The sequence below is a fragment of the Aedes aegypti genome, chromosome 1 (genome assembly GCF_002204515.2).
Source record: "Aedes aegypti strain LVP_AGWG chromosome 1, AaegL5.0 Primary Assembly, whole genome shotgun sequence".
NCBI lineage: Eukaryota > Metazoa > Arthropoda > Insecta > Diptera > Culicidae > Aedes > Aedes aegypti.
In genome coordinates, this window is record NC_035107.1 from 11,549,286 (window position 1) to 11,559,575 (window position 10,290).

The 10,290-nt window shown below is 38.6% G+C and overlaps 1 protein-coding gene across 5 annotated transcripts in view; it reads right to left on the reverse strand.

Annotated features, from left to right (window-relative positions):
• LOC5574326 (tau-tubulin kinase homolog Asator) overlaps positions 1-10,001 on the reverse strand; it is a 111,025-nt gene extending 101,024 nt beyond the window's left edge. For 2 of the 5 annotated variants that reach the window (XM_001661307.2, XM_021838898.1), the window contains exon 1: positions 9,860-10,001. The gene's annotated coding sequence lies outside the window, so the exon portion shown is untranslated. Of the gene's footprint in view, positions 1-326; positions 744-9,859 lie in introns of those variants that run through there. The other 3 variants (XM_021838902.1, XM_021838900.1, XM_021838899.1) reach the window with 2 other exon arrangements.
• Positions 10,002-10,290: the final 289 nt, after the last annotated feature.

A 10,290-nucleotide genomic window follows, 5' to 3' on the forward strand; every position in this document is an offset into this window, starting at 1 on the left:
AAACTTGTCAAAATACTACTCAACAACAATAACTCCTCTCCGTTTAAGAGTGCATCACCGTCCGCCGTAGGCCACAGAAGCACCCATTCACTGCTGATTCGTTCCGATATTCTGCTTTTTCACCAGATCCCCCACTTGCGCTCACTATCACTCGATAGATATAGAAAAAAAGACCCCAACACTTATTTTACGTCACACATTTTCCAACACCTTTCTTCTATCTCGCACGCTCCGACTCTCTTTCGCTCCCTCTCGCTCTCACGCTCACGCTCTTCCGCTCTCGTTCTCTTTCGCTTCTTGGTGTTCCTCCTTTATCTGCCACTCACATTTCGTGACACTTTTTTCTTCGCACCGTGTTCTTCGTCTCACGCCAACAACCACCTCTTCTTCCGAATGTCGACCACCTCGTTGCGCTTAATTACTCACTCGATTATACACCCGAGACTTCGCGTTTTTTTAGATTTCACTTTTCCGCTGCATCAACTGCGGAACACAGTAGGCGTTCACCGAACTGTTTTTCTTCTATGAACATCGAAACGAGTGATCCAAGCAATCCGGCAGTTTTGAACTTCTCAGTGAAAAAGTGTATCGATTTGTACTTGCTGTTCGACGTTATCCTTCCTCATCGCACAAGGCTATCTGTCACTATTGGCTGCTCTGCTGCAGCAAAACTCGCTCCTGCTCCCTGCTCAATACGTTCAACTCAACTCTCCATGGCCGGAGTCTCTTGCTATGAGGTTGTTGCTAACAATCGCTCCCGGCCTACTACTCTGTTCCTTATTCGATCGCACACTATGGGACAGAAGCCTACTTTGGGTGGTCAAAATCTTTGTTGTTTTTTTTTTGGCAAATTATCTTGGGTGAATCAGAGCTTTAATGCGGCGGTATTGAATTTGATCTAGATAATTTATGACTTGGGGCCCTCCTTAGCCGAGTGGTGCCATGCTGAAGGTGCCTGGGTTCGATTCCCGGTCGGATCAGGATGTTTTCGGAACAGAAATTTCCTTGACTTCCCTGAACATAGAGTATAATCGTACTTGCCACACGATATGCGAATGCGAAAATGGCAACTTTGGCAAAAAAGCTTTCAATTAATAATCGTGGAAGTGCTAATTGAACACCAAGCTGACAAGCAGGCTCTGTGAGGATGTAATGCCAAGAAAAATTTATAACTTATCTAGATGAGTTATATATTTTGACAGAACCGATATAGAAAAACGCTATTTTTTGCAAAGTAGTTAATTAAAATGTTTGTGACAAAGGTGCCGAAGACACCTATACTCATAGAATCTTGATGAAGGTCGCATTTGACATTTCGAGACTTCATAAAGGCTTATCTGACTTCATCGATTTTTCTTTCGCTAATAACTTCGTCAAAATAAATACTTCCGCAATGTTTCTAGTTTACGCTGCAAGATTAGGTAATCTTTCATCGTGAACCCTAAAACCATTTTTATTAAAGTGAATCAGATGCCTGTAATAATGCGAAGAGAGCAACAATGAAGAAAAATCGATGATTGCTGATAAGCCCTTGTGAAGATAGATGTCGATTTAACGGAACGATTTTGACTGTTTCTGATCGTTTATTAAGTGTAAATAATCGGCAGAAAATATTACCTGTTTTAAAATTTCTCCATTCTCAAAATGTTTGCTTTGGAATTTCTATATAATTCTGGCGTTTTTTGATAACAGCATATCTGAAATGATCGTTCCTTCTTCGTCGATTATCTCTTTTGCTAATTGGCCCAGTGACTTTTTCAGACTGCTTTTGTTTATTGAGTAGATCATCATTCGTCATACTGCAACGTTAAGTGTTTCTAAAATAGATTGATTTACGTGTAACTCAAAGAGAAAATCGACGAAGAAAATCGAAGGCGTATATAATAAAGCAAATTGTGTTGTTTTATCAATCATTTGAAAAATGTTAAAAATCGTGTTTTTTAATTGCCATGAATTGAAAAGTATCATCATCATGTAGTTAGCCAAATTTGTGACGTAGTTAAGGGCAAAACCATCCAAAATTGCACAAAACCAGACAAAATCGACGCATCTAATCCAAATAGGACATAATAATGTGGAAGAAGGGCATTTGCCGACAACACAAGGACGAAACAAATTTGTCTGTAAAAGATATGTCGCAAAATTGAGAGTCCACTTGAGGTTTCCTTCACTAATCAATATTTTACTCTTATTTGTCCAGAAATTTTTGTTACATTCATAGTGTTTCAGCTATTCATGGTTTTTGTGAGACGTTTTGAAATGATTTGAGAAAGTTTATGTTGCGTAAATGTATTTGATTCTATTACACTGAGAAAATCAGTGATACAATCTGGATAAATGGATCTTGAACTGAAATTTTAGCTAATTGGTTTAATAGATATGATATGTTTGGTGATTTCATATCTCTAATGTCGAGGAACAAACTAAATAAAATACGTTTGATAGGGTTTAAGGTTCTATTTACAATCGTGCATTTGCAATAACGAAAAAGGCAGTTTTCTTTCGCATGAATAACAACTCTTAAAAAATGATAATGATGATTTTGTCAATTACTATGAATGGACGGGCTTGTCTTTCGTGGTTTGTTTACCTGTCGGAAGAAAACTGAAAAATTTTGACAAAAGTTCCATTCTTAACCCTTATCCTCCTCTTGATACGTTTTGAGCATTCGTAAAAAGACTCAAAAAATCATATCTCCGTTATTTCTGGAGCGATTTTTAAAATTTTACCACCAATGCAACCGGTCACTTCTCTAGTTTCCATATGTCATAGAGAATTAATATTGGCCACATGGTTCCGGAGTTATTCCGGGGTGCAGTGGGGTAGGTTTTTTCCCGGATGATGATCCACTTACAAAGTGCTTCAGAAACCTGGACTTCGACATGTCATTCTTCATAATTTATCAAGAGGAGGTCACTTTAAACCACTTTGGGCCTTTCTGGCCACTTTGGCTGCATTCCGGTAGTCTTCCGGTCACTTGGTTCCCCTGGGGAAGTGGCCATTTACGGACTGGTTATGAAGCAGGGCTTGCGGCATATCAATCTTCAAGATTTAACGAAACAAGTATGTTGAAGACTATATCAATTGATTTTGGCCACATTGGCCACGTTCCGGAAGTCTTCCGGACACCTGGTCCCCTCAGGAAAGTGGCCATATATGGGCCGGTTATGAAGCAGGGCTTGCGACATATCAATCTTCAAGATTTCACGAATCAATTATATTGGTGACTATTCCAATCGCTCTTGGACACATTGGCCACGTTCCGGGAGTCCTCCGGGCACCTCGTCCCCTCAGGATTGTGGCCATATATATGCCGGTTATGAAGCAGGGCTTGTGACATATCAATCTTCAAAATTGTAAAAATCCAATATAATTGGAGACTATTTCAATCGTTTTTGGTCACATTGGCCACTTTCAGGAAGTCCTCCAGGCACCTGATCCCCTCAGGAAAGTGGCCATATGGGCCGGTTATGAAGCAGGGTTTGCGACATATCAATCTTCAAGTTGTTACGAATAAATATGCTGGAGACTATTTCAACCCCTTTCGGTCACATTGACTTCATTCCGGAAATCTTCCGGAAACTTGATTCCCTCAGGAAAGTGGCCACAAATGTACCGGTTCTAAAGCAAGGCTTGCGACATATCAATCTAAAAAAATGTACGAATTAATATGTTGAAGATTATTTCAATTGCTTTTGGTTAAGTTTTTGTAGATCATGTATTTCGGAGATTATTTCAAAATTTTTTTTTTTAAATAGTCGCATTACACAGTTAAAAATAATGAAGATTACACATCATGTAAACTTCATTCACGCGATGTCAACATGTCGTCATGTAAATTTAAGTCTGAAATTATGAAATAATGTTTTATATGTCATGTAATCACACAGGATTCTGCTGGATTACATGACATATAATTAAAGTTTACATGACATATCCATGATATTTCGCGCTCCAATTATGTACATTATATGTCTCAGAAATTTACACGTTTCGTTCAAACTGTGTAGTCACATTCCGCAAATCATTCAATTATCTTGGAAGTAATTTCAAACAATTTTGATCATTTTTGTTACTAAAGATCTAAAAGTCCCCCGGGCACCTTGGGATGGTGACTATAAACGGATCAGCGGAACATCAATCTCCATAATTTTATAAATCAAGTAGGTATAAATCAAGCTTTCAAATAATATTGTAAAATAATATCGACAAAATATTATTTCTTTTTTACAGAAGTCATCATATATGTATTGAAAAAACAGAAATTTGTTCTTTCGATTTTGGATTTTTTTTCGTAGGTATGTTCTATAACTCGATAATTCTTTAACTCGATGGTCCCTTGAATATCGAGTAATGGAGCGTGGACTGTACTAGTGAATAACATGAAAAAATATGCAGAAAAATTCTAAAAGAACCTTAAAAAATTGGTGGAAAAAATTGATGATTTATGTATCGTAAGTCTTGTTATATAACTGATCCGTTTATGGAAGATTCCGATCGAATCAGGAAGATTTCCAGAAAATGGCAATGTGACCGAAAGTGTTTGAAAATGTTTCCTGAATATGTGATACACATAATCTTGAAGATTGATATGTTCCCCACCTTGTGTCATAACTGTTCCGTTCATGACCACTTTTTCAGAGGAACCAAGTATCCTGAAGACTTCAGGAATATGGCCAATTTGGCAAAAAAATGCTTAAAATGGTTTTCAATATCGCGAGCATATTCTTGTTTTCGTTATATACTTTCTAGAGGAAAATCGGTTGACCACAAAGCTTCCAGATTATGGGTTGTGTTTGAAACAGTCACCAACATATATATTCCATAAAATCCTAAAAACTGAGCATTGTTTCATAGTTAATCCATTTATATTTATTTCCCGATGGACCCACAGGACTGGTAGACCTTCAGAATGCGTCATATATAAAAAAATGTTAGAAATAGTCTCCAACATACTTGCTTCATAACATCTTGAAGACTGATATGTCGCAAGTTCTTTTTCATAATTTATAAGTCTATTACCTATCTATCTCGAGGGAATCAGATACCCAGAAGACTTCCGGCATGTGACCAATAGGAGAGTTTGTTGTTGATCGTTCCCGGAAAATCCTTTTGACGGCCACCCAATGTTTTCGACCTGCATTGCTACTAAATTGACTAACTGCGTTGAAGTATCTGGACGCGTGTTTCCTCTGAGTTTGAAGCCATTGATTTGTCCAAGCACATGCTAGGTTCGAAGAGTGTTGAAACGGGATGACTATTTGCCAAATTGAATCTGTCCAGTACGTCTTCATTATATTTGTGTTGGTCGATCAATAACTCTCCTCGTTTTTTTTTTATTTCTGATAATTTGCAGTCCTAAACAATACTTCGCTTGACCTAAATCCTTCACACGAAATCGGTTACAGAGGATTTTCTTCAAGCGTTTCTTCATTTTTATGTCATTTGTGAAAATAAGAAAATCATCTACGTAAATTGTGATGAACAGCATATTCTCTTTTACGATTGAATAGTTCTTGTTCTGGTTCTTGTTTGATTGCTCCAGACCGAATACTCGTAGCGTTTCATCAAGCTGCAGAATCCAAATTCTACTAGATTGCTTGAGGCCGTAAAGTGATCTTTGTAGCCGGCACACCTTTGTCGGATCCTTAACAATCCATCAGGTTGCTGCATATGGATCACTTCATTGTTTAGATTACCTTGTAGAAATGCTGTGATGGGATCCATTTGATCTATCTCCAAATCGAATTTAACCGCTAGTGTATATCTTAATATCGAATATCACACTACCGGAGCGTGTTGGTTTGATCGATTGATCAAATATACCACAGTATTTACAGCTTCTGCCCAGAATTTTCTCAGCATTTTGGCGTCATTCAACCAACTTCGCGCTTTCTCCAGAATTGTTCTATTCATTCTTTCTGCCACTCCGTTCTATTCTGGCGTGTACGGACAAGATTTCTGATGCCACATACCATGCCTACGCCTTAAACTTTTCTCAAACCGACCGTTGATAGTCGCTTCATATTTTCAATTTGATACCAGTTTGTCGTTCAACCATTGCTTTAAGCTCTTCGTCCAACTTTCATATACTAGATCTTTGGTCCACAGAGTATACACAACAACTTTCCGGCCAACTAAAGTACTTCAAATGGTCCGCAAAAATCCGTATGCATGAGCTCCAACGGCTTGCTTGCTCTGGATTCACTGTTTGGAAATGCATCTCGGGTATGTTTGCCTGAAAACATGCTACTCAATTCAAATTCTCAATCCGGTTCAATTCCAGTGACCATCTTCTTCGATTGTTTCAAACTCTGAACATTTAGGTGACCAAGCCATTCGATGCCATACTTCCAACTCATTTGATAAAAACGTATTTTGTACATGCCTATTCCAAAGACACATTAAAGACCTCCATGTCCCTTGCAGTTGCCCAAAATTTTATGGCTCATGAGATAATCTAGAAGGCAGTGAAAAGTGTACTGCAATCTATCAAACTTGGGTACCTTTTGCACTACCGAGGGACCAAATGCAGTACTAGAAGTGGTACCCAATCTGAGTCCGAGTGGGACGGATCTGCCTATTCCTAAAGCTATTCCCGACGCAAAACTGCGCACATTGCTCGTCCTTTGTAACTCTTCTGATTAGCCTGATCTTCTGATTAGCAGCTTGCCGCGTAATATCCTACCTTCTGATAATTATAGCACGCTCGATCCTCTTTGACTTTCGCGCATGAGCCTATGCACGCTATAAAACGTTTGACTTTTACTGTGCGCTCTGTTTTCAAGTTGCCCGTCAGAGAGAGCGAGACAGCACCAACACACGGCGCTCAGTAAAAGTCAAAAGAACAAAAGAATTTATGGCACGTACAGGGGCTCATTGCTTCTTACGACGCTGGGGTTCAGCGTTGCCAACCTTCCAGATTTGTCTGGAATATTCCAGATTTTTGAGGCTCCATTTAACAAAAATCTGGAAGATCCAGATAAATTTTGTAATGAATTTATTTTTGTAAATAATTTGTAAGGTTCTCCATATACGGCATTAGAGATCCAGACTTTTCCAGACAAATTTTCAAAATCTTCCAGATTTTTGAAAAATTGACTTGGCATCCCTGCTGGGGTTGATGTTCTCGCTCCGCTTCGCTTTAGAATTCCCCGTCATCTCTTGCGCTTCGTGGTTAGCGTTGGGCGATTTTGAATCGATGTGCCGAAAATCGATGTTTTCATTCCGATTAATCGATGTTTGGATCACCTAAAATCGGGTGAATCAATTCTCTTCATCCGATTTTTCAATTCGATTTATTTTGTTGAAATCAATTTATATTTTGCCATGAGTTGTTGGAAAAGAAAACAAATTTTGAACAAGCCTTAAAGTGGTAAATCGGTTCAATTGATTTTCATAACTAATTTGAATGAAAGATTTTGAAATCGAATGGAAATGCATTTGGTCTCATTTCAAACTTCATAAATTTCAATTTGCATCCAATTCGAATCGATTCAAAAACATCGATGTAAAGGTTTCGATTAAATTGGTGAATCGATTCGGCAGTTCAAATTCAAATCGATTCAGTGACATCGATGTTCTGGACAAATTTGCCCAACGCTATTCGTGGTCCATATTTTACTTTAACGTCGCTTTCGCTGCATCTGCATAATACTCGGGTAGTCCCATCAATAATAAAGACGCCAACCACTCATCGGCTAGGAGGATTTTGATTTCTACTAGCTTGTGACTTTTTTAGAACCCATCCAAATATGCTTCCGTACTTTCAAAATGCTCCAGCCGTATCGACGTTAGTTGCTGCAACAAACCAATCCTCCGATAAATTCCATCGTCTTGAAACGTTGTGTATTAAGATTAAATTATCAAGATCACCATCACGGCAAACGCCCATGATGCGTAATTTTCTTGGCCTTCTTCTCGATCGAAATAGATATGCTGTTACTACCAGTCTCACGAACCTCTCTCGGATTCGCATAACATCCAGTCCTTGAGCCAGCCTGTACTGCAGCGACACCTGCATCTCCAGATCCTCCGCTGTCAGCGCTCGAGAACATCATCACAATTACCGTTCGATAACCTTAAAACTTCTACAGGGCCTCGCTACGGCCAACTTCGGATTTGCGTTACAGCGAATGTTCTAGGCCCATAACCTATCGTTGCGTTGCGTTGCGTAGTAACGGTGTATTTCGTAGATTGCATACTGAAAACTGTCATGTTATTAATTTAACCAGTCTTATTCCAATTATATACGGAAAACAATTTTGGAAGCAAAAGTTGTCCAATCGTAAGTCAGAGATGGAAAGCCATGAAAATGTCCATTGCCGGTCACGTCAAAATACATTTACGCCATATTAGAGCACAACTGGACAGGTTTTGACCAATAATTCCCCAGAATAATCACAAATCACATTAAACAGTCTATCGAAAGACTTGAATGTCCGAAACAGCATGGTTGGGTTGAAAAACTTTGGACAAGTAAGAGTATAATGATGCAAAGTGATAGAAACGCCAAGTGGGCACCTTATTGTGACACATAATTTTCGGAGTCATTTGTTGTAAAAACCAAAATTTTATTCAAAAATAAGAACTTTATTGATGTATATCGAAGAGATCTTATGTTAAACATGCTCGCAATTAAAAACAAGAATTTCTAGTTTTAACGCACGATTTTTGCCAACTTGCGCGATAATAAGCAAGTAGGCACTTAATTTTGACGGTGGCTGTATACGAAAATGCTAGTGAGATAAAAAAAAAACACATTGCCAACCAATCAATCAGCATTTACTTTACAGATGCAACTATTAGTATCATTATAATGAAGCATATAGATAAGTCATTTATGTTAATCATCAAACCGCAAAGTGACTGTTGCTGCCCTTGAATTGCTTCATGAGGATGTATTATATTATTTTCGGTTCTAGGAAAGTTTAAATTAGCATGATTTTTTTTAAACATTTTTAAGGATATCATTTAAAGAATGAATAATTTTCAAAACTGATGATTAAATATTTTTTGTCGATAATTTTCAAAACCATTTTATAGACAATATTTTATTAAAAGCCAAACAGTGACATTTAAAAAGATGTTAGGGCATAGTTGTTTACGGAGTATTCGTTCGTTCAACTTTGTAGAAAAAAGTATTTTGCTAGGATGCTTCAATCAAAAGATAAAACTGATCTAGATAAGTTGTAAGTTATATTTCAATGCCTTCAAAATAAAGCTCCGATTCACTCAATATACTTTGCCAAAGACATCAAATCTCTAGGATGCATCCCACAGAGCGCTAGATATTTTGGCCAACCAAAGTACGTTCCTGTCCCATAGTGCACCATCAGGCCTCTGATTGAGAGAGCGAGAATGACAGCGGGCCGATCGAATAATCCCCTCCCAGCAGGCGGAAAATGTGATGGAAAATGCCTCCCATCCCACACAGCCTTCCTAGATCATCCATCAGTGCAAAGTCTACTCGAAAGAAAAAAAAAAGACACTTTCTCCATCTTCGCGCAAACACAATAAATCACTTCCAATCCGGATGTAAACCAATCCCAGCAAACCTGCACTTCTTTTTTCGCAATTTCCCGGGTCGAATTTTCCACCCAGCTGCCAGGACTCAGCAGGAGTCATCCACCGCTCCGCACCGCGCCACCATAGCCTGCTTTGGTCGCGCAAAAATGTTACAAAACCAAGGAACAAAAAATCGAACGCAAAATCTAAATTTCTCACTCAATAATCACCGCAAAGCGATCACCACTAGCCAAAATCACCGGAATCCGACCCAACCGAGAACTATCCCACAGCAATCGACACAAATCTCCCAAATTGAATCCTTATTCACAAGCAAAGAAAGGAATATTACCGTCCCGTCCTTAGACCATTTTTTACACTGAAGAAAGAGACACAGACACGCACGAACGCACGCACGCACGCACGCATTGACGAACAGTGTGCTGTTCCCCCTGTCTATGTGCTCTGCTAGTTGCTCTGGTCTACTCTCTGCTCTGCGCACTATGGCTTATCAGGTGGCCAATAATAAAAAAAGTGATGCGCCCCAAATTTTAATTCTTGTTCGCCATTTCATTGTAAACATGTCTGCTAAGAAATCCCCAAAATATTAGGGCATGATTTGCATTGCACACTCAGATATGAGGTGCCAAAGTTAAGCCTATGGAGAAAAACTTGTTTTTATTAACAAAAACTATGGTTTACTCAAATGAATATAACTTTTTTTCTATAATACTTGCGTAAAATGTTTTTACACCATTTGAAAGCTTACAAAAAAGGCTTCCT